Genomic DNA, 23,661 nt, shown 5'->3' on the forward strand with positions numbered 1-23,661 from the left:
GCAAGCTATCACCATGGCAACAGAGCTTTCTCATAATTCAGAGTTAATCAGAAGCCTGCTATTAAACCCAGTAAATCCTGAAGCAGATAAAGGATATGGAGATTGAGAAACAAAAATAACTAGATATGATCATAAGAAATAAGAGCAGAATTAGATCATTCGGCCCATCGAGTCTGCTCTGCCATTCCATCATGGCTGATTTATTATCCCTCTCAACCCCATTCTCCTGCCTTCTCCCCGTAACCTTTGACACTCTTACTCGTCAAAACATATTAACATCTGCTTTAAATAGATCCAATGTTGGCCTCCACAGCTGGGTGGCAATGAATTCCACAGATTCATTACCCTTCTGGCTAAAGAAACTCCTCCTCATCTGTTCTAAAGGGATGTACTTGTATTCTGAGGATGTACCCTCTGGTCCTAGACTCACCCCTTATTGGAAACACCCTTTTTATGTCCAATCTACCTAGGCTTTTCAATATTCGATAGGTTTTAATGAGATCCTCCCTCATTCTTTTAAACTCCAGCGAGTACCAGCCCAGAGGAGGGAAGATAGGGTGATAAATTAATTAATCTTGCAAATCACCAATGTAGATCTGTAGTAGAATCTGATGAAGAGTTTTGGGATTGTGGGAAGAATGAAATGGGGTTTGTGTAATTAGTAAAGATACAAGACTAATGTGAAAAACAAGTGGATATTGAACCTCTATTTCCCCACCTCCCTCTCTCAATCTGCCCATCCCTAACACACCCCTCCCACTCGCTCCCTTCCCCACCTCCCTGCTTTAATTCCATCCTCCTCCTTCTTCTATCATATCCCACCATCGTTTGCCCTTTGTTACTTCCACTGATCAGCTCCCAGGTTCATTCCCTCACTCATTTGCCTATCACGCCCCTTAGCTGGATCCATCTATCACCTGCCAGTTCCTACCACCAGTCTCCAGCCTACCTTCTGCCCCACTGTTAGAAGATAATTAGCTTCCTAGCATGATAACATGGACTCCTAATCTCACAGTCCACCTTGTTATGATCTTGCACCTTACTGTCTGCTGGCATGGCACTTTCTCTGTAGCTGTTACGCTTTATTTTGCATTCTATTATTGTTTTACCTTGTTCTACCTCACTGCACCATATAATGATCTGTTCTGTATGAACAGTAAGCAAGACAAGTTTTTCACTGCATTTCGGTACACGTAACTTGTTTACTACTGCCACAAGGGGTGCAAAAAGCGAGCCAAATAGTGAGCTAATGTTCATGGCCTGTTCAGAACTCTGATGGTGGAGAGGAAATTGTCCGTAAAACTTTCGCGCATGTCTTCAGGATCCTGTACCTCCTCTCTGACAGTAGTAACGAGAAGAGGGCATGTCCTGGATGGTGAATGTCCTTCGTAATGGAATCCGCCTCCTTGAGGCATTGCCTTTTGAAGATGTCCTCAGTGGTGGGAAAGCTCGAACTCATGATGGAGTTGGCTGTGTTTACAACTTCCTGCTGCTTTTTCCAATCTTCTGTATTGGACAAATGGAGAGGGTGGTGGGGAAGTAGAGGCTTTATGTCTGCTTGTCTTCCACAGGGATGTTGCTCCAGTCTTCCATCTTTACTAATTACACATATCTCATTTAATTCTCCCCAGAATCCCAAAGCTCCCACCAGATTCTACTACCACTTGTCTACACACTACTGGTGACTTATAGGACTTATCAAACTACCTTCCCATCTCTGCACCTGTACTCACAGGAGCTTAGAAGAATAAGGAGGGTCTCACTGAAACCTATTGAACTTTGAAAGGCAAACAAAAGAGAATCTGCAGATGCTGGAAATCAAAGTAATACACACAAAATGCTGGAGGAACTCAGCAGGCCAGGCAACATCTATAGAAAAGACTGAACAGTCAACGTCCTGGGCCAAAACCCTTCATCAGGACTAGCAAAGGATGTCAACCCAGAACCTCGACTGTTTACTCTTTTCTTTAGATGCTGCCTGGCCTGCTGAGTTCCTCCAGCATTTTGTGGGTAGAGCATTGAAAAGTCTAGATAGACTGAACATGGGGAGGATAGTGAGAGAGTCAATGACCAAGGGGCAAAGCCTCAGTTCTTCTCTATAAGTCTATATCCCTTTAGAACATCCTCATCACACCAGACAATGATGCTCAGCTGTTGAAGGGTACTCTGCTTGGGATAGAACTCTGATATGTCTGTCCAGAGTGAATTTTCATTATCTTTATTGCTGCTGAGGTTGGGAGTATTGAAACATTTCCAACATACAACAATGATGCATAATCATCATTTTGAGCTTACTTGTGGACAGACATTAATAATAATTCATACAAGTCAGATTCCAGCTTCTATAACCATCGGGTCATGGTTTATGAAAGGATTTTGAAAGGATTGAATTTTGCAATTTCTTCCACATAATGAGGGCCACTGGCTTAGGGAGAGTAAATAACTCAGATTATATTTTTATTACAGGAGGTGGGCCTGATGATCAGCATTTTAAAGATTACGTTCCACACCAAGGCATTTTTCAGCATCAGCTGCCTTCACGTTGCTAATTGCCATGAGAATATTTTGTTTCTGGAGCTAATGATTTGGCCAACTGAGAGGTGAAAATGATTTCATTACCATAACTTTTCAGAATTCATGCTTCTCCTGGTGTTTGGACAATAAAATATTAACATGCACTTCTAATGCATCTTTCAAACCCCAAGTGATTTTGAAGATGATCCAGTATCCCACAGCACTAGTTAGGAGAGCAGGAAATTCTCCCAAGTATTTTTTGCTCCCTAAACTGGCTGCAGCACTACAGAGTCAACACTCACAATGCACACAAAATGTTGGAGGAACTTGGCAGCCAGGCAGCATCTATGGAAAAGCGTTAACAGTCAACGCTTAGTGTTTTGTTCGGAGTTGGAGGAGATGTGGTGTGTTACCAAAAAGAGTGTTGTAAATTTTGATGGATATACATTCTGAATGGTTGCATAACTGCCTGGTTTGGAGGGGTCACTGCACAGGATCAGAAAAAGCTGCAGAGTTCTGTAGTCTCAAAAAGTTCCATCACAGACAGAACCCTCCCCACCATCAAGGAGATCTTCAAGAAGCTGAGCCTCAAGAAGGTGACATCCATCATTCAGAGTCCTCATCTGGGACCTGTGTTCTTCTCGTTACTACCACCAGGGAGACAGTACAGGAGGCTGAAACCCAACACCCAATCATCTAGAAATAGTTTCTTCACTTCCATCACCAGGTTTTTGAATGGTCCACAAACCAATGAACAGCACCTCATTATTCCTCCATTTCTTGTATTATATACTTATTGCTGTCATTTATAGCTTTTTAAAAATATTTCCAATGTACTACAATCACAAAACAATACATTTCACATCATAAACAACAGGAATTCTGCAGATGCTGGAAATTCAAGCAACATACATCAAAGTTGCTGGTGAACGCAGCAGGCCAGGCAGCATCTATAGGAAGAGGTACAGTCGACGTTTCAGGCCGAGACCCTTCGTCAGGACTAACTGAAGGAAGAGTGAGTAAGGGATTTGAAAGCTGGAGGGGGAGGGGGAGATGCAAAATGATAGGAGAAGACAGGAGGGGGAGGGATGGAGCCGAGAGCTGGACAGGTGATAGGCAGAAGGGGATACGAGAGGATCATGGGACAGGAGGTCCGGGAAGAAAGACGGGGGGGGGGGGTGACCCAGAGGATGGGCAAGAGGTATATTCAGAGGGACAGAGGGAGAAAAAGGAGAGTGAGAGAAAGAATGTGTGCATTAAAAAGAGTAACAGATGGGGTACGAGGGGGAGGTGGGGCCTAGCGGAAGTTAGAGAAGTCAATGTTCATGCCATCAGGTTGGAGGCTACCCAGACGGAATATAAGGTGTTGTTCCTCCAACCTGAGTGTGGCTTCATCTTTACAGTAGAGGAGGCCGTGGATAGACATGTCAGAATGGGAATGGGATGTGGAATTAAAATGTGTGGCCACTGGGAGATCCTGCTTTCTCTGGCGGACAGAGCGTAGATGTTCAGCAAAGCGGTCTCCCAGTCTGCGTCGGGTCTCACCAATATATAAAAGGCCACATCGGGAGCACCGGACGCAGTATATCACCCCAGTCGACTCACAGGTGAAGTGATGCCTCACCTGGAAGGACTGTTTGGGGCCCTGAATCCTAGATGAACCCCTTGAACCTTTGAGTTCCTGCAGCATTTTGTGTGTTGCTGTTATAAAAAGTAACTTGGAGTGTTTACTGTGCAGTGCAGTGCAGTGACTGGGGGTGCGTGGGGGTCGAAAGAGAATGATGAATCAGATTAACTGCCTGGGAAAGGGAAACACATAAAATGGCTTGAAGTTTATAGTAACCCTATGGTCACTTCCTGGTGGTATATACAGTGGTATGCAAAAGTTTGGGCACCCCGGTCAAAATTTCTGTTACTGTGAATAGCTAAGCGAGTAAAAGATGACATGATTTTCAAAAGGCATAAAGTTAAAGATGACATATTTCTTTAATATCTTAAGCAAGATTACTTTTTTATTTCCATCTTCTACAGTTTCAAAATAACAAAAAAGGAAAAGGGCCTGAAGCAAAAGTTTGGGCACCCTGCATGGCAGCACTTAGTAACACCCCCTTTGGCAAGTATCACAGCTTGTAAATGCTTTGTGTAGCCAGCTAAGAGTCTTTCATTTCTTGTTTGGGGAATTTTCGTCCATTCCTCCTTGCAAAAGGCTTCTAGTTCTGTGAGATTCTTGGGCCATCTTGCATGCACTGTTCTTTTGAGGTCTATCCCCAGATTTTCGATGATGTTTAGGTCGGGGGACTGTGAGGGCCATGGCAAAACCTTCACCTTGCTCCTCTTGAGGTAGTCCAAAGTGGATTTTGAGGTGTGTTTAGGATCATTATCCTGTTGTAGAAGCCATCCTCTTTTCATCTTCAGCTTTTTTATAGACGGTGTGATGTTTGCTTCCAGAATTTGCTGGTATTTAACGGAATTCATTCTTCCCTCTACCAGTGAAATGTTCCCTGTGCCACTGGCTGCAACACAAGCCCAAAGCATGATCGATCCACCCCTGTGCTTAACAGTTGGAGAGGGGTTCTTTTCATGGAATTCTGAACACTTTTTTCTCCAAACATATCTTTGCTTATTGCGGCCAAAAAGTTCTATTTTAACTTCATCAGTCCACAGGACTTGTTTCCAAAATGCATCAGGCTTGTTTAGATGTTCCTTTGCAAACTTCTGACGCTGAATTCTATGGTGAGGATGCAGGAAAGGTTTTCTTCTGATGACTCTTCCATGAAGGTCATATTTGTGCAGGTGTCGCTGCACAGTAGAACAGTGCACCACCACTCCAGAGTCTGCTAAATCTTCCTGAAGGTCAAACGGGGGTTTTAATTTGACTTTCTAGCAATCCTATGAGCAGTTCTCTCAGAAAGTTTTCTTGGTCTTCCAGACCTCAACTTGACCTCCACCATTCCTGTTAACTGTCATTTCTTAATTACATTACGAACTGAGGAAACAACTACCTGAAAACGCTTTGCTATCTTTTTATAGCCTTCTCCTGCTTTGTGGGCATCATTTATTTTAATTTTCTGAGTGGTAGGCAGCTGCTTAGAGGAGCCAATGGCTGCTGATTGTTGGGACAAGGTTTGAGGAGTCAGAGTATTTATAAAGCTTTGAAATTTGCATCACCTGGCCTTTCCTAACAATGATTATGAACAAGCCATAACCCTAACAAGCTAATTAACCTTGGTAAAAGTTATCTGAGAGCTCAAATCTCATGGAGTGCCCAAACATTTGCATGGTGCTCCTTTCCCTTTCTTCACTCTAAAATTGTACAAAACAAAAATATTACACTAATCTTGCTTAAAATGTCGAAAAGAATATTTCATCTTTAACTTTATGACTTTTGGAGTTCAGTTCATCTTCTACTCATCTAACTATTCACAGTAACAAAAATTTTGACCGGGGTGCCCAAACTTTGGACATGTAAATGGGCAGGAAGGGTTCAGAGGGACATGAACCAAATACTGATTAATTTAAGTGGGAGTCATGGTGAGAATGGACTAGTTGGGCCAAATGGCCTGATTCTGCGCTGCACAATGCTATGACTTACGACTTAATGGATGCATAATGCATTAAGCCACAGTAAGCTTTTAAAAATTGTGTGGTGAAGAGGACAGCTTTACTTTATTTATTGTGGAGAGATATAAAGCTTTGAAATTTGCATCACCTGGCCTTTCCTAACAATGATTATGAACAAGCCATAACCCTAACAAGCTAATTAACCTTGGTAAAAGTTATCTGAGAGCTCAAATCTCATGGAGTGCCCAAACATTTGCATGGTGCTCCTTTCCCTTTCTTCACTCTAAAATTGTACAAAACAAAAATATTACACTAATCTTGCTTAAAATGTCGAAAAGAATATTTCATCTTTAACTTTATGACTTTTGGAGTTCAGTTCATCTTCTACTCATCTAAGTATTCACAGTAACAAAAATTTTGACCAGGGTGCCCAAACTTTTGCATGCCACTGTATAATGAGCTGCCAGAGACAGTGGTTGAGGTAGGTTCATTATAGATTTTTGGACATGTAAATGGGCAGGAAGGGTTCAGAGGGACATGAACCAAATACTGATTAATTTAAGTGGGAGTCATGGTGAGAATGGACTAGTTGGGCCAAATGGCCTGATTCTGCGCTGCACAATGCTATGACTTACGACTTAATGGATGCATAATGCATTAAGCCACAGTAAGCTTTTAAAAATTGTGTGGTGAAGAGGACAGCTTTACTTTATTTATTGTGGAGAGATGGCATGGGAAAAGAGGATTTATTACCCATGGAGAAGAGGGCTGGCTCCCTTCCAGTCTATTAGTTCATGTAGAGAAGGAGGACCTATAGCGATTTGCTGCTACGTTTCCCTCAGTGAAGCCCTCCAGCCGTGCTATGCCACACAATGGCCTGACACATGGTGGTACGTTACCAAGGACTTCCAGCAAATTTCTACAGATATACCATGGAGAGTGGCTGCATCACTGTCTGGTACGGAAGGGCCACTGCACAGGATCGGAAAGAGCTGCAGAGGGATGTAAACTCAGTCAACTCCTTCATGAAAACCAGCCTCCCCAGCACTGAGGACATTTTCAAAAGACAATGCGTCAAGAAGGCAGCATCCATCATGAAGGACATTCATCACCCAAGACGAGCCTTCTTCTCATTACTACCTTTGGGAGGCACAGGAGTCTGAAGACACACACTCAACAGTTTAAGAGCAACTTCTTCCCCTCTGCCATCATATTTCTGAACTGACAATGAACCCATGAACACTATCTCACTACCTTTCCTCTCTTTTTGCAGTACTTAATCTCTGCTTTTTAAACACAAGCACATGCAACTGACGCTACTTAACAAATGTTCACTCTAACTATGGTCTAATGGCCACACAAGTTCATATACCTAATAGTTAGAAATTGTTCAACAAGTCTCCTGTCCCTATTAAGCACACTACAGTGGATTCAGGTTAATTGGGGCATCGGTTAATCAGGGAAGCCACTTATTTGGGACAGCTCTTAAAGAACAAAAACAAATCAAGAAAATAGTCAATATTCCCTTTGTTTATTTGGGATACGATGTGCTTAATTAGGACAGGAGGCTGTTGCCATATTTAAATTTGTTTTTGACACACTCTCATTGGCTGAATCAAAGGCGGTGATGAATCACCTTTGGAGAGAGACTGAAAGTCTAGTCCGAGTGATGCCACAGGAACAACCTCTCACTCAATGTCAGCAAGGCCAAGGAGCTGATAATAACTTCAGGAGGAGGAAACTGGATGTCCATGAGCCAGTCCTCATCAGGGAATCAGAGGTGAAGACGTCAGAAACTTTAAATTCCTTGGTGTTATCATTTCAGAAGAGCTGTCCTAAGCGCAGTATGTTAGTGCAATTACAAAGCACCTCTACCGTCCGAAAAGTTTGCGAAGATTTGGCAGCAAGACATCTAGAACTTTAACAAACTTCTATAGATATGTGATAGAGGGTATACTGACAGGTTGCTTTGCAGCCTGATATGGAAACACTAATGCCTTTGAATGGAAAATCCTATAAAAAGTAGTGCATACAGCCCAGTCCATTATAGGTAGAGCCCTCCCCATCACTGAGCCCATCTACACAGCGTGCTATCGCCAGAAAGCAGCATCCTTCATCAAGGAACCCCATCACCCAGGCCATGCTCTCTTCTCCCTGCTGCCATCAGGAAGAAGGTGCAGGAGCCTCAGGACCCATACCATGAGGTTCAACCTGTCAATAATCAGCCTCTTGAATCAGTGCGGATAACTTCACTCACTCCATCACTGAACTGTTTCTACAACCTATACACTCACTTTCAAGCACTCTTCTAATCATGATCTCTATAGTTATTGCATATTTATATAATATTGTTATTATTTCTTTTTTCCCTTTTATATTTGCAGAGCTTGTTGTCTTTTGCACATCAGTTCTTTGTCCATCCTGTTGGGTATGGTCTTTGATTCTATTATGTTTCTTGAATTTACCCTACAGAAGAAATCGAATCTCAGGGTTAAATACAGTGATGTTCTGTGGAGGCCATACCGTGTTAAACAACATAAAAAACCGAGGATGCCAAAGACTTCTGCAGAGATTCACTTTGAACTTTGAACATTAATATACCATTAATCTGCAGCCCATGATATTCAGGAACCTGGGCTATATTATTTTTTGGTAACTGTCTGCTTTTCTACTATCATAACTACATGTGCTATACGTGCTGTGTGTGACTGTTGGTACTGTGTATTACACCTTGGCACTGGAGGAATACTCCTTTGTTTGGCTGTATTCATTGGTATGGTTGAAAGACAAACTTGAACATGAATCAAAAGAACACATCAGTGTACATTTGATCAATTCCTCCATCGATAACTATAGGGAACTAATACACAGATTTATAGTACTGTCGTAGCATTGGTAGTGTTCTAATTTTTTCTGCATTTCATTTAAATACACAATGTGTTACTCAGTTAAATGGAAGTTGGTGGTTTCTCATACCTTTTAATGGAAAAAACAGAGACACCTCCTTCTGCCTTATTAGGGAGAGAGAGAGCCTGTGGTATGTCGAATGCTGGGTGAAATGTGAAGTCTTTGGGGTAACTGCAAGTCTGTGTCTTTGCTATTGCTTTGCTCACGATTGAGAGCTTGGTGGTGGTGCTGATGTTTTTTTGCTGGTGGGGGGTGGGGGTATTGTTGCTCGCTGCGGCTTACACGTGGGAGGGACGGGACCTTGGGGGGGGTGGGGTACTTTGGAGTTCTTACGTTTAACTGTCGTTCATTCTTTGGGGCACTTCTCTGTTTTCATGGATGTTTGCGAAGAAAAAGCATTTCAGGATGTGTATTGTATACATTTCTCTGACATTAAAATGGACCTTTGAACCTTTGAACTATTTCAATGAAACTTTAGTTAATTAGGGCAGATGCTTAATGGGGCCAAAATTTACTGGTCTCAATATCTCTCAATTAACCAGTATCCACTGTGTGTGCATATATATATATATATATATATATAAAATTATTCATAGTATATTTTATATCTTACAGCATTCTGCCGCAGCAAAACAAATTTCACAATACTATGTCAGTGAAAGTAAACCTGCTTCTGCTGCTAATACTGTATGTGAGCCAGGCCAGTGATCGTCACCAGCCAGGAGTAGAAGTTTCTTCTTCAGCCCTTTCCTTCTTCCACTCATCATCTCCCAACTTCTCAATTCACCTCTCTTCCTCACCCACCTATCTTCCCCTCACCAGGCTTTACCTATCACCTGCACTCCTTCCGCTCCCCCACTTTGTGCCGGCTTCTCTTCCCCTTCCTTCCCAGTCAGGATAAAGGTTTAGGCCTGAAACGCATCAATTTTTTATTCCTCCCCATAGATGCTGCCTGACCCACTGAGTTCCTCCAGCATTTTGTGTGTGTGTGTGTGTTGCTCTGGACTTCCAGCACCTGCACAACCTCTTGTGACCATGAGAAAATATTGGCAAGACTGTAATATAATAAATAATACCTTGAGTTAATGCTCATATATCTATATTGCAGATTTCCTTTACTGTAAGGCATCAGTGAATGGGGTGGGACTGTGCAACAGTCCATTAATTCCAAGGTCACCATTACCAATGCGTGACTATTCCACGGTTATTTAATTACTGGTATTAAAAATTCTCCTGCTTCCATGGTGGGATTTGAACTCCCATCTTCAGAGAGGTGCTCAGGGTCCCTCACTTCACATTCAGGATGCTGAGATTTTGGCCAAGCTTACGGCCATTTGCTTCAAGCTCTCTGCATGGCGCCAGGAACGTGAGGCTTGCAGAGACAGAGCGCAGGAAAGGATTCAGCCAGAAACCCCTTTGGAAAAGCCAGCTGAGACGGGGCTGGACAGACTGAAATCCTCCTTGCACGTCGCTCTATTCAATGATTCCAACGGTAGCTCTCTGAAAGCATTGATAATGACAGTGTTCCAGCTGTCAGTGCGAAAGATCAGCAGTAGGATCTGGCGATACATATAATGTGCAATTGATTATTAGCAGATCGTGATGAACAGTGCAATGATTTACAGCTTAACTTTCCTACACTCAACTCTGTCAATAATCAGCCTTGACAATCAAGTTTCGAAAACAGAAGTTTGCTGCACCTTCTTTTAAACTCTGGTTACAGCTCAGCATACATTCAATGCAGTGCACTTAATGCGATCCATAATTCACACTTAAAGGTTACGTTATTTGCCGTGGGAAAGCAGCTTTGCCATGTAGTAAAATCTTCTCAACGTCTCAGAGCTACACCCTCTCACACAATGAAAATGCCACATTTAATAATCTAATTGGAATGTTAACCCCGCTCAGCAATAATTAAATTTAAAATGTGTCCCCTCCTCTCTGATTGCTTGTAAAATTACCCGATCACAGCTGCTTCATGTCACCTTGGCCACGATGACATCATCGACGCAACAGAAAGCCAAGCCGCTTGAAAGGAGGGAATCGCAGGGTGCCAGTTGTCTGGCCTGGTCCCACTCTCTCTTCTCCCAAAATCGTCAGGCAAGACCCAGGCATATACTTGTACATGCCGAGAGATGCTCAGTGCTACCGATGCTAAAGCTCTACGGGGAAGGACAACAGGCTGGGCTCCTTCTATCCCGCACGTGGAGTGCCTGAGTCAGGTCGAACGATGACACGTTCCATCACTGCAGGGTGCCAGCACTGACAATGGTTCTACGAAAATAACAACACGGCTGACATGCACTTGGATGATAGAAAAATGCAGGGCTATGTAAGGAGGGAAGGGTTAGATTGGTCTTAGAGTAGGTTAAAAGTTCACCATAACTTCATGAGCTGAAGGGCCTGTACTGTTCTATGTTCTATGAATTTAATAACCATGTAGGTAAAGGCGGGAGGAGAAGATGGCAGCACGCCATGTCGTATCTGTTAAATAGGGGCCGTGGACAATTCTGATTTGATGGAGAATGGACGTGAAAGTACAGAGGAACAACTGGAGAAATTTCTGAAACGCCAGTTCGCTGCTGTCGTTACTGTGTGGTCGGGAATCTTTCGGAGGGTAGGCCTCAAAATCCCCGGCCTTGCCTGCTTTTGGCGACTGAGAAAGAGGTCGAATCGCTCCGACAGAGATGGCGCTCAGTACTCGGTGTCAGAGAGCTGATCAGAGGCTCGAAGTTTTCGGATGTCTCAGAGTCGGATTGTGGTCGGCACGGCAGGGAGAGTTTTTCTTCCCTCTCCCGACTGCGTGAGATGTGGGACATTTGAGAAACTTTGAACTTTACTGTGCTCATGGACTTTCTTCATCAAGTTATGGTATTGTGCACTGTTATAGCTATATGTTATAATTATGTGGTTTTGTCAGTTTTTTCAGTCTTGATCTGTTCTGTGTTTTGTGATATCACACTGGAGGAAATAATGTATCATTTCTTAATGCATGCATTACTAAATGACAATAAAAGAGGACTACGTGTCTTCATAATCTAAATGTTTCTCACTGCAAATAAATTTTGACCAATAAATTTATTGTGAATAAAGTGTCACCAAAAACTTTGACAAACTTGTCTAGGTACACAGAGGAGAGTATCCTGACTGGCTGCATCACGGCCTGGTATGGAAATACCAGTGCCCAGGAATGGAAAGATCTACAGAAGGTGGCAGATGCAGCCCAGTCCATCACCAGCAGGACCCTCCACACCAGTGAGCACATTTACAAGGAATGTTGTCTCAGGAAAGCAGCATCCATCATCAAAGACCCCCACCATCCAGGCCATGCCAATTTCTCACTACTACCATCAGGCAGGAGAGATAGAAGACACCAGGCTCAGGAACCCTTCAAGCATCAGGCTACTGAACCAGTGTAGAAAACTTCACTCACCACAACTCTGAACTGATTCCACAACCTACAGACTCACTTTCAAGAACTCTTTACACTCATGTTCTCAGTATTAGTTTTTATTTACATAATTTGTTTTCTTTTGCACAATGCTTGTCTGTCAGCCTTTGTGTGTAGATGTTCAATGAATCTACTGTATTCCCTTGTTCTACTGTGAACACCTGGGCAGAACCACACAAACAACAGCAGTACAATAGCAGCAAAACAAAACAACAACAAAACAAGGCTGTTTCTTGTGCTGTCTCAACCCCAATGCACCCTTCGTGGTTCTGCCAATGGCCAATGTCTCCATCAACCACAACCCAAAAAGAGAATGAAGAAATGACAATTAGTCGATTACAGATCTCCTTCCTCAAGGCAATGACCAAATGGAACTGCTTCAAACTTGGGAGACTGTCTTTAAAATATCTTTGAGCCATCATTTTCCACAGCTTTGTTAGCCAGCATTTCCCAAGCTTAGCACACACGTCACCTAAAGGCAAATTCATCTGACCAATAGGATCATAGAGTGCAGCCCTCCATGATGGTTGCATCTTGACTACCTCTGATCTTTCTTCTTTTTTGGCAAGTTTACTTTCGAAGCGAGCCTGGCTATCCCCAGCATAAACTGAGCCTAAAGTTCCACCAGCACTGACTGAGCAGAGCAGAGAATTCGGCTGTGTTCTCCCTTGACTGGGCGCCCTCGGGTTGAGGACACTCCTTCCGCAGTGAGGATGGACGATGCCTCTGTGGAATTTCCTTGAACCTGGGCTGACTGTTACAGGACAGCCACCACATGGGCTTGAAGGTTCAAGAGACTCAGCTGGGTGCGGGTTCTACACCACGCCACTCACACCTGTACAGACACACAGACATACGCACCCTCTCTCACACTCCCATGTATCCTCTTGGTGTACACATGCTCACACTTGGATCAGCCATGATGAAGTGGCAAAGCAGACTCGATGGGCCAAATGGCCTAATATTGGTCCTGTATCTTATGGTCTGAAACCTGGCCTCCGCTGCATAGTTTTGGAATAAACAAAGCCTATCCAAATGTATCTTTATTACTAAACCGACCAATTGTATCTTTATTACTAAACTGGATATGTACGCTGATGGATTTTTAACCTGCGTGCACGTACAAGTAGAAATTTAATCCACATTCATGAGTAAATTACAGAGTTGAAAAAGTATGTCATTACTTACAGGAATGTTATCTCCAAGAACTTCCTCTTTCAGTCCAAAATCCTGGAACCAAGGAAAACAAGGGTTTAACATGGGAATTAGGAATGGCTCTTGGAGAGATTTTTAGTTACCACAAACTTTAACCACACTTCAGAAGGCCGGAGAAGCTGCAGCTTCCTGAAGTGAACACAACTCGCCCAATTAGCCTGGCAAAGCCTCTTCGACCTGAAGGGTGAACTCTGTTTCACTTTCCTGACATGCTGAGTGATTCCTGCAGTGTTTCAGATTTCCAGCATCAGGAAGTATGTTAGGATTTGAACCAAGTACGGAAGTTACATTAACATCACTTTTTTTCCGACCTGCTGCTTGCCAGACTTTGACCAAGTCCGTTCTTTACAATCCAGGTTTTCAGTATTTATGTATTTTTATTATTATTAGTTTCTTTTTTTTGCATTTGCAGTTTGCCTCCTTTTGCACATTGATTGTCAATCTTTGTGTGTGGTTTCTCATTAATTCTATTGTATTTCTTTGTTCCAAAATGAATGTCTGTAAGAAAATGAATCTCAGGGCAGTATATGGTGACATATATGTACTTTGATCATATACTTACCTTAAACTTTGAACTTCTCACCTTTGATTCTAATAACCATGGTTTCCTCAGTGTCCAAACATATCCCCATCCCAGGCCACCACTCATTTCCCCAACTTTCTTTCTGGGACTTCAGACCACCGAAATGGCCCAAAGTGTTAATCAATTTGGGACAATTAGGTGCAGCCAAGATTTACCAGGATGCCGCCTGGATTACAGAACATATCTTATAAGGATATGTTAAGTGAGTTAGGGTTTTTCACTCTGAAACAAGACAGAAGAGGTGACCTGATTAAGATGTACAAGATGGTAAGAGGCATGGATCAAGTGATTAGCCAGAGGCTTTGGCTAATATCAGGGGGCATAATTTTAAGGTGATTGGAGGGAAGTAAGGTGGGGGGGGGGGGAGGTAAGCTTTTTGACACAGAGAGTGGTGGGTGCATGGAATGCGCTGCCGGGGGTGGGTGGTAGAGGTGGATACACTGGGGACATTTAAGAGATAGTCACATGGATGACAGAAAAATGGAGGACAATGTTGGGCAGTCTTTTATTGATTCTGTTATAGTTATTATTCTATAGTTTATTGTGTATGTCCATAAGAAAATGAATCTCAGGGTTGTATTTGATGGCATAGTTGTACTTCGATATTAACATTTACTTTGACTTTGACATCCTTTAATTTCCAGGTACAGCCCCTCCCACAGATTACAAGTACCACATTTCAGACAGTCGGGAAAAGCTGCTGGAAAGCTGTTGGAAAAGAACAGAAAATGCTGGAAAATGGAGAGAAGTAGGTTAACATTTCAGGAATCTTCTGCTGGCTGGTAAGATATCACACAGGCCGCTGCATAAAATGAGAAGATCTGCAATGGCAAAGACATCCCAGAAGAACCCAGAGACATGGTGTTTTCTTTACATGTGATTCAGTTTCTCTTGCAACAATAAGCAACCTGATCATGAATAAATGAAAGGCCTAGATGGAATGGACATGGAGAGGATGTTTCCAGTAGTAGGGGAATCCAGGACCAGAGCGCACAGCCTCAGAATAGAGGGACATCCCTTTACAACAGAAATGAGGAAAAATTTCTTTAGCCAGAGAGTGGTGAATCTATGGAATTCATTGCCATGGACAGCTGTGGAGGCCTAATCATTTGGTATATCTTAAGTTGAGGTTGATGGGCTTTTGATTCGTAAGGGCACCAAAGGTTACGGGGAGAAGGCAGGAGAATGGGGTTGAGAGGGATATTAAATCAGCCGTGATGGAACGGCAGAGCAGACTCGATGGGCCAAATGGCCTAATCCTACTCTGATGTCTGATATTAGGTTATTGTCATTGGAAGGATTCGATACTTGCTCAGCTCACTCATGGTTGAAAAGCGTCAATCTGCTCCTATGTCTAATAGTCTAAATGTTCAGAAACTTGTGTACACAAAAATGCAATCCTTTGTCCTCCTCACACCAATCATCTTCCCCTGAGAGGTAATCCGGCCAGTACCCCAGGTATGTGCAGGAAACAACATACGTCGTGTCTTGGATTAACTCCGCAGCTTGTATTGCTAACGTTTGCCCAATTTAAGATGGAAGTACAGCAGATGGCTGCTCCTCAGGCAGGTAACACGCGAGATAAACCAGTCCCACTGTTAGAAAACCACGAGCAGAAGCTGCTTGGAACCTGGGAGCTGACATTTCCAAACACAAGAGATTCTACAGATGATGGAAATATAGAGTAACACACACAAAGTGCTGGAGGAACTCAGCAGGTCAGGCAGCATCTATGCAGAGGAATAAACAGTCGATGTTTTAGGCAGGGACATTTCGTTTAGACTGATATGCAGTTTTTGTTTTGATTTTCAGTTATCCCGCAATCTGGGTAATCCAGGACTGATGAGGGGTCTCAACCGAACACATCGACTGTTTATTCTCCTCCGTAAACGCTGCCTGTCCTGCTGAGTTCCTCCAGTATTTTGCCCTGGATTTCCAGCATCTGCAGAATCCATTGCAATTATGAAGGCAGATATAGGCTAGCTGCGATCTCACTGAATTCCATAACTGGCTCAAGGGATGGAACGTTTTGCTGAAAACGGAACGGCAGGTTGAACAAATGGTAAGGGCATTCAGGATACTTGGTTTCTTGTTGTCACATGGTCCGAGATACAGAGAAGTGCTTTTATTAGCTTGCCTGCCAGACAGATCATTCCATCTATAAGCACAAAGGTCACAAATATGGGAGAAAATACTGAATGCAGAATAAAGTCAGTGCCACTTTATTAGTGGTCACTTGGTGTATGTTCGTGGTCTTCTGTAGCCAATGTGTTGTGTGTTCAGAGAGGTCTGCACACCACCGTAGTAACACGTGGTTATCTAAGTTACTGTCAGCTTGATCCAGTCCAACTGTTCTCCTGTAACCTCTCTCATTAACAACTCGTTTTGGCCCACAAAACTGCTGCATTCTTTGTAAATTCTAGAGACTATTGTGTGTAAAAATCCCAAGAGATCAGCAGATTCTGAGATACTCAAATCACCCCATCTGGCACCAACAATCATTTCACAGTCAAAGTCACTAAGATCACAGTACTTCCCCATTCTGATGTTTGGCCTGAACGATAACTGAATCTCTTGATCATGCCTGCATGCTTTGATGCATTGAGTTACTGTCACATGATTGGCTGATAAGATATTTGCAAGAACAAGCAGGTGTACAGGTATACCTATAAAGTGGCCAGTGAGTGTATAGTGTTACAGAGAAACTGCAGTGGAGGTACAGCCCTGAAAAGGGAGACTGAAGGATCAAGATTTCACCTCAGATTATGATGTCTCTCTAGCGGTGCTAACTGACTCACTGAGTTTTTTTCACAGATGCAGCATGGTAACAGGCTATTTCAGCCCAGAGAACCCATGGCGCACAGTTACACCTACTGTATGTGATCTATTAACCTACTAACCTGTACTTCTTTGGACTGTGGGTGGAAAGTGAAGCACCTGCAAGAAACCCACTGTCACAAGAACGTACAAACCCCTTCCAGAGCACGGGTTGCTGGCAGTGCCATAGTGTTACACTAATCACTATACTACTGTGGCACCGCAAAATAAAGCCTCTGAGGTCATCTGTGGCAATGAATTCCATAGATTCACCACCATCTAGCTAAAGAACTTCCTCCTCATCTCTGTTCTATTCTGAGGCTGTGCCCTCTGGCCCTGGACTCTTTTGGTGCTAATCTTCCAGCTCTTTTGTGTCGTGCGCAAGAGAAGATAAAGGTTAACTTTGTCACATGTACTTCGAAACATACAGTGAAAGGCACGGGTAGCGTCAAGGATGTGCTGAGCAGCCTACAAGTGCCGCCATGTTCCCAGCACCATCATAGCGTGCCCACAACTCACTAATCTTCATCCATACGTCTTCTGGAATGTGGGAGGAAACCCACGCAGTCATGGGAGCACATAGAAACTCTTCACAGTAGCAGGCAGACACGAGGAAACCTGCAGATGCTGGAAATTCAAGCAACACAGCAGCATCTATAGGAAGAGGTACACTCGACATTTCGAGCCAAGACCCTTTGTCCTGATGAAGGGTCTCGGCCTGAAACGTCGACTGTATCTCTTCCTATAGATGCTGCCTGGCCTGCTGTGTTCACCAGCATTTTGTGTGTGTTGCAGTAGCAGGAATTTAATCCCAATCTTCAAATTGCTTGTGCAGTAAAGTATTAAGGCTGATTTACATTTGTATGTACCAGCTTACGCCGTAGCCTACGCAAGTGGGCTACGTCGTAGTGAGCATTTATACTTGTGCGTTGGTGTGTCTGCGTCGCTCTGCAATTCGCGCACGTCGCGCATGCGCACACACCTGCCTGTACAAGGCTTCATGGTCATGGTAGTCTTTCTCAGGGTAAACAAGTTTAAAGCGAGTGTCTTTTTTCGTAAAAGTGAAATATGTCCTCCATAATTTCGGAGGTCTGTAAAGCTTTATGGAAAGCATTACAGCCAGAGTTCCTTCCCTGCCCTTCAGTTGCCCAATGGGAAGCTATTGCAGCGTAGGAGGAAATGCGATGCTCCCAGCTGGACCAATCACAGTTGTTGCAGTCTACATTGCCGCGACACATAGTTACATTTTGGCAGAGGTGCACGTGGCATCAGGCTAAGGCGTAGGGATCTGCGTAGGCTCTGCATACGGTTTGCGGCTACGCCGTACCTACGGCGTCAATTTGACACACAAGTATAAATCAGCTTTTACGCTAACTGCTATACGACCTTGCCACCCTCGACCAACCCATTTTCTTATATCAACCCACACTTCCCCAAGTGTCTGGGCCATTTCTATCAGCATATAGTCAGGGACAGTGTGCTGCCGTATCAGGAAGCAACATGCCCAGACAGAAACACTCAAAAAAATGCATACTCTTTCCAGTAAACTGAACACTTGAGTTGGCATTGCAGTAAAGACTAGCAGTTCCAGAATGGCCCATGTTGTATCTCACAAATTGTTTCTCTTTGAGTTTGAATCGCTGTAATGTTCATTTAACAGATATTCCCGGAGTAGCTCAGTTGGCTGGCAACACTCAGTGAGGCAAAGGCAGATTCTGGCAGAGCGAGAGAGAGAGCAAAGCTTTCCAGAACCATCCAGCTTCAGACAATACCAGTCATCACCACGAGAAAGTGTGACTACAATGCAAAACCAGAATGCCTTGTGAAAGGGTGCAATGAACGACAATAAACGCCAAGGTTCAGGTGACCTTTCACTTACCTCAGAAGATCTACACGATTACCATAAGACCATAACATTTAGGAGCAGAAGTAGGCCATTTGGCCCATCAAGTCTGCTCCATTTCCCCTCTCAGCCCCAATCTGCTACCTTCCCCCCCCATCCCTTCATGACCTGACCAATAAGAATCTATCAATTGATAGATCGATACCTGACCAATAAGAATAATACATATATATTATATAAATATATGTATTATATATACATGAAGACTTGGTCACTACAGTTGCCTGTAGCAAAGAATTCCACAGATTCACCACTGTCTGGCTAGAGAGATTCCTCCTCATTTCTGTTCTTAAAAGGCGGTCCTCTATTCTGAGGCTGTGTAGTCTGGTCTTAGACTTTCCCACCATAAGAAACATCTTCTCCACATTCATTCTGTCAAGGCCTTTCACCATTCAATAGGTTTAAATTACGTCACCCCTCATTCTTCTGAATTCCAGTGAGTACAGGCCCAGAGCCATCAAATGCTCTTCAAATGACAAGCTATCCAATCCTAGACACGAGGAAATCTGCAGATGCTAGAATTTTAAGCAACACACATAAAAGTTGCTGGTGAACGCAGCAGGCCAGGCAGCATCTCTAGGAAGAGGTACAGTCGACGTTTCGGGCCAAGACCCTTCATCAGGACTAACTGAAAGAAGAGCTAGTAAGAGATTTGAAAGTGGGAGAGGGAGGGGGAGATCCAAAATGATAGGAGAAGACAGGAGGGGGAGGGATGGAGCCAAGAGCTGGACAGTTGATTGGCAAAAGGGAGATGAGAGGATCATGGGACAGGAGGCCTAGGGAGAAAGAAATGGGGGGGGGGAGAACCAGAGGATGGGCACGGGGTATAGTGAGGGGGACAGAGGGAGGTGGGGCATTAGCGGAAGTTTGAGAAGTCAATGTTCATGCCATCAGGTTGGAGGCTACACAGACGGAATATAAGGTGTTGTTCCTCCAGCCTGAGTGTGGCTTCATCTTTACAGTAGAGGAGGCCGTGGATAGACATATCAGAATGGGAATGGGACGTGGAATTAAAATGTGTGGCCACTGGAAGATCTACTTATGGGCTCTCAAGTGGCTTATGAGTCCAATCTTGGCTTTGAAAGTTCTTCCGCATTCAGGACAGGTAGTTCCAGATGGCAGATCGGGCTTTGGTTGTTGCTGCCTCTCTTTCCATTTTCTTCTCTTTTCTTCTAATTCTGCACATTTGTTGGCTTCGAAAGTTGCTGTTCCTTCTCGGATGATGGCTTTCCAGAGTTTCCTGTCCTTGGCATTGGTTTTCCAATTGTTGATGTTGAAGTTACATTTCTTCATGTTGGCTTTTAAGACATCTTTGAATCTCTTCTGTTGTCCGCCTCGTTTACGTTTGCCTTCTTTAAGCTGAGAGTAGAAGACTTGTTTTGGCAGACATTCGTCTTTCATCTGAACAACACGACCGCTCCATCTTAGTTGGTTCGTGACGACGTAGGCTTCAATGCCTGTTATTTTTGCTTCATTCAGTACACTGACGTTGGTTCTTCTATCTTCCCAGCTGATATTTAAGATGTTTCGAAGACAGCATTGATGAAACTTTTCAAGTGCCTTCAGATGTCGTCGGTATGTTGTCCAGGTTTCTGATGGATACAGGAGTGTTGGGATCACCACTGCTTTGTACACCAACATTTTGGTGTCTGTTCGGATGTCATGATCATGACAGACTCTTGTTCGGAGATGTCCAAAAGCTGTTCCAGCGCATTTAAGACGATGTTGGATCTCATCATTAAGGTCAACATTGGATGCGAGGTAACTTCCAAGATACGGAAAGGGGTCCACGTTTTCCAGGGTTGTTTCGCCAAGTTGAAATGATGGTTCTATCCGATCTGTCTCAATTGGTGACGGTTGATAGATGATCTGAGTCTTCTTGGACTAAACAGATGTATAGTTGGGCAAGAAGGGCCTGTTACACACTGCATCTTTAAACAAATAAATAAATAAGACAAACCTATCTATGTAACAAGGTGATTGGGTGCTTTCCAAACGCCACTGGAAAGCCAGTGCCCCTAGAGACGGACCAATAGGCAGGAAGTCATCTGATAAAACCTCCGAGAACACTTCCATCCATCTTTGAACGTGACTAATATGGGAATAAACGGGACCTTTTCAGACTGGCAGGCAGTGACTAGTGGGGTACCGCAAGGCTCAGTGCTGGGACCCCAGTTGTTTACAATATATATTAATGACTTGGATGAGGGAATTAAATGCAGCATCTCCAAGTTTGCAGATGACACGAAGCTGGGTGGCAGTGTTAGCAGTGAGGAGGATGCTAAGAGGATGCAGGGTGACTTGGATAGGTTGGGTGAGTGGGCAAATTCATGGCAGATGCAACTTAATGTGGATAAATGTGAAGTTATCCACTTTGGTGGCAAAAATAGGAAAACAGATTATTATCTGAATGGTGACCGATTAGGAAAAGGGGAGGTGCAACGAGACCTGCGTGTCATTATACACCAGTCATTGAAAGTGGGCATGCAGGTACAGCAGGCGGTGAAAAAGGCGAATGGTATGCTGGCATTTATAGCGAGAGGATTTGAGTACAGGAGCAGGGACGTACTACTGCAGTTGTACAAGGCCTTGGTGAGACCACACCTGGAGTATTGTGTGCAGTTTTGGTCCCCTAATCTGAGGAAAGACATCTTTGCCATAGAGGGAGTACAAAGAAGGTTCACCAGATTGATTCCTGGGATGGCGGGACTTTCATATGAAGAAAGACTGGATGAATTGGGCTTGTACTCGTTGGAATTTAGAAGATTGAGGGGGGATCTGATTGAAACGTACAAGATCCTAAAGGGATTGGACAGGCTAGATGCAGGAAGATTGTTCCCAATGTTGCGGAAGTCCAGAACGAGGGGTCACAGTTTGAGGATAGAGGGGAAGCCTTTTAGGACCGAGATTAGGAAAAACTTCTTCACACAGAGAGTGGTGAATCTGTGGAATTCTCTGCCACAGGAAACTGTTGAGGCCAGTTCATTGGCTATATTTAAGAGGGAGTTAGATATGGCCCTTGTGGCTACGGGGGTCAGGGGGTATGGAGGGAAGGCTGGGGCGGGGTTCTGAGTTGGATGATCAGCCACGATCATAATAAATGGCGGTGCAGGCTCGAAGGGCCGAATGGCCTACTCCTGCACCTATTTTCTATGTTTCTATGTTAATATAACGGTTTCTCTCCTTAAAACCTCACTCACCAGAGACCGGATAAACAAAGGGAAACAGTCCCACACGTCTAGGAAAAGTGAGAAGCAGGAGGCCCTGGTATCCTCTGAAAGGAGTTTGCATATCCTCGCTCTCTCAGTGCTGAGAGAGAGCCTCAAATCAGGGAGCCCGGACAAGCAACGCGACACATTGCAACATCGAAAGAGCAAGCCGTTGGCCACCCCCATCATTGTTGCAGGAGCGATATCTCTCTCTCGCTCGCTAGTGAGACAGAGAGATGTCAAAGTGCTGGGATGGACTCTAGATCATAGGGCTTTGCTATTGTTTGCATGGTGGGTAGTGGGGGGTGCTGATGCAGGTGGGGGAAGATCAACACTTTCACTGCTGCTTGTGTGTGGGTGGGGGGGGAAGGGGTCTCTGGGGTTCTAACACTTTCTGACATTACAAACAAGAGAAAATCTGCAGATGCTAGAAATCTAAGCAACACACACAAAATGCTACAGGAACTCAGCAGGCCAGGTAGCATCTTTGGAAAAGAGTACAGTCAGTGTTTCGGCCCAAGACCCTTCAGCAGTACTTTTTTCCATAGATGCTGCCTGGCCTGCTGAGTTCATCCAGCATTTTCTGGCATTCATTCTTTGTCAGTTTTTTTCTCCTTCATGGATGTCTGTGAAGAGTAAGAATTTCAGGTTGTATACGGCATACATTCTCTGATATTAAATTGAGCCACTGAATGCATGGATTTCATCCAGACACTCCAGTTTTCTCCCACAGTCCAAAGACATACCAGTTAGTATGACAATTGGATATTGAAAATTGCCCTGTGATTAGGCGAGGGTTAAGTCGGTGGGTTGCTGGGCAACACGGCTTGAAGGGCCGGAAGGGCCTGTTCCACGCTGTACCATGAAATAAAAATGAAATAAGGTCTTCAACTCGCCGCTGAATCCAGGAATTAAATAAGGGGCTATGAAATACATGCTGAACCAACCAAGATGCAAAATTGAACCTATCTGAAATTGACATGTCGTATCACCAAGTGCTCCCAGAACACAAATCTAATGAGTCAGAAGTCTAATGGAACTCTAATGTGGAACATCAGTGTGACACCACAGTGTGGAGACGATGATGGTCTGTTTGGGATGACGTTAATTAACTTGCATAACTTAGCAAATAGACTTCAGCAGAGTTCTGAGGGATCAACGACATTCTGTATCAAGGGTAAGGAGATAACTAGTTGGTGGATAATACCAGTCTCTCCAAGGGTTCTTGCTGCAGAGCTGGACAAACCTTTCGAATTCTTTACCTCAGGAGACTGGGTCATTTTGGGCATTTAAAATGGAGGTTGCTAAATTTTTGTAAGATTATGGAATGGAGGGTGACCAGGAACTGGTACAGAAGAGGAGGTGAAGCTTGGTTGGCGTTCAGTCACAATGATCTTGAATAGCAGGCCAGGTTTGACGGGCTGAGTGGCCTTTTCCAATTTTAAATCCGGGGCACTGATTTAGCCAGATTGGAGGTTTTAGAGTCATGGAGCACAACTGC

General features: G+C 43.9%; 1 protein-coding gene across 4 annotated transcripts in view; it reads right to left on the reverse strand.

The window, feature by feature from the left end:
• ndst2a (N-deacetylase/N-sulfotransferase (heparan glucosaminyl) 2a) overlaps positions 1–23,661 on the reverse strand; it is a 538,132-nt gene that overhangs the window by 296,778 nt on the left and 217,693 nt on the right. For all 4 annotated transcript variants that reach the window (XM_063070368.1, XM_063070370.1, XM_063070375.1 and 1 more), the window contains one exon: positions 13,622–13,663. The gene's annotated coding sequence lies outside the window, so the exon portion shown is untranslated. The remainder of the gene's footprint in view (positions 1–13,621; positions 13,664–23,661) is intronic.

Source organism: Mobula hypostoma, chromosome 18 (genome assembly GCF_963921235.1).
Source record: "Mobula hypostoma chromosome 18, sMobHyp1.1, whole genome shotgun sequence".
NCBI classification, from domain to species: Eukaryota; Metazoa; Chordata; class Chondrichthyes; order Myliobatiformes; family Myliobatidae; genus Mobula; species Mobula hypostoma.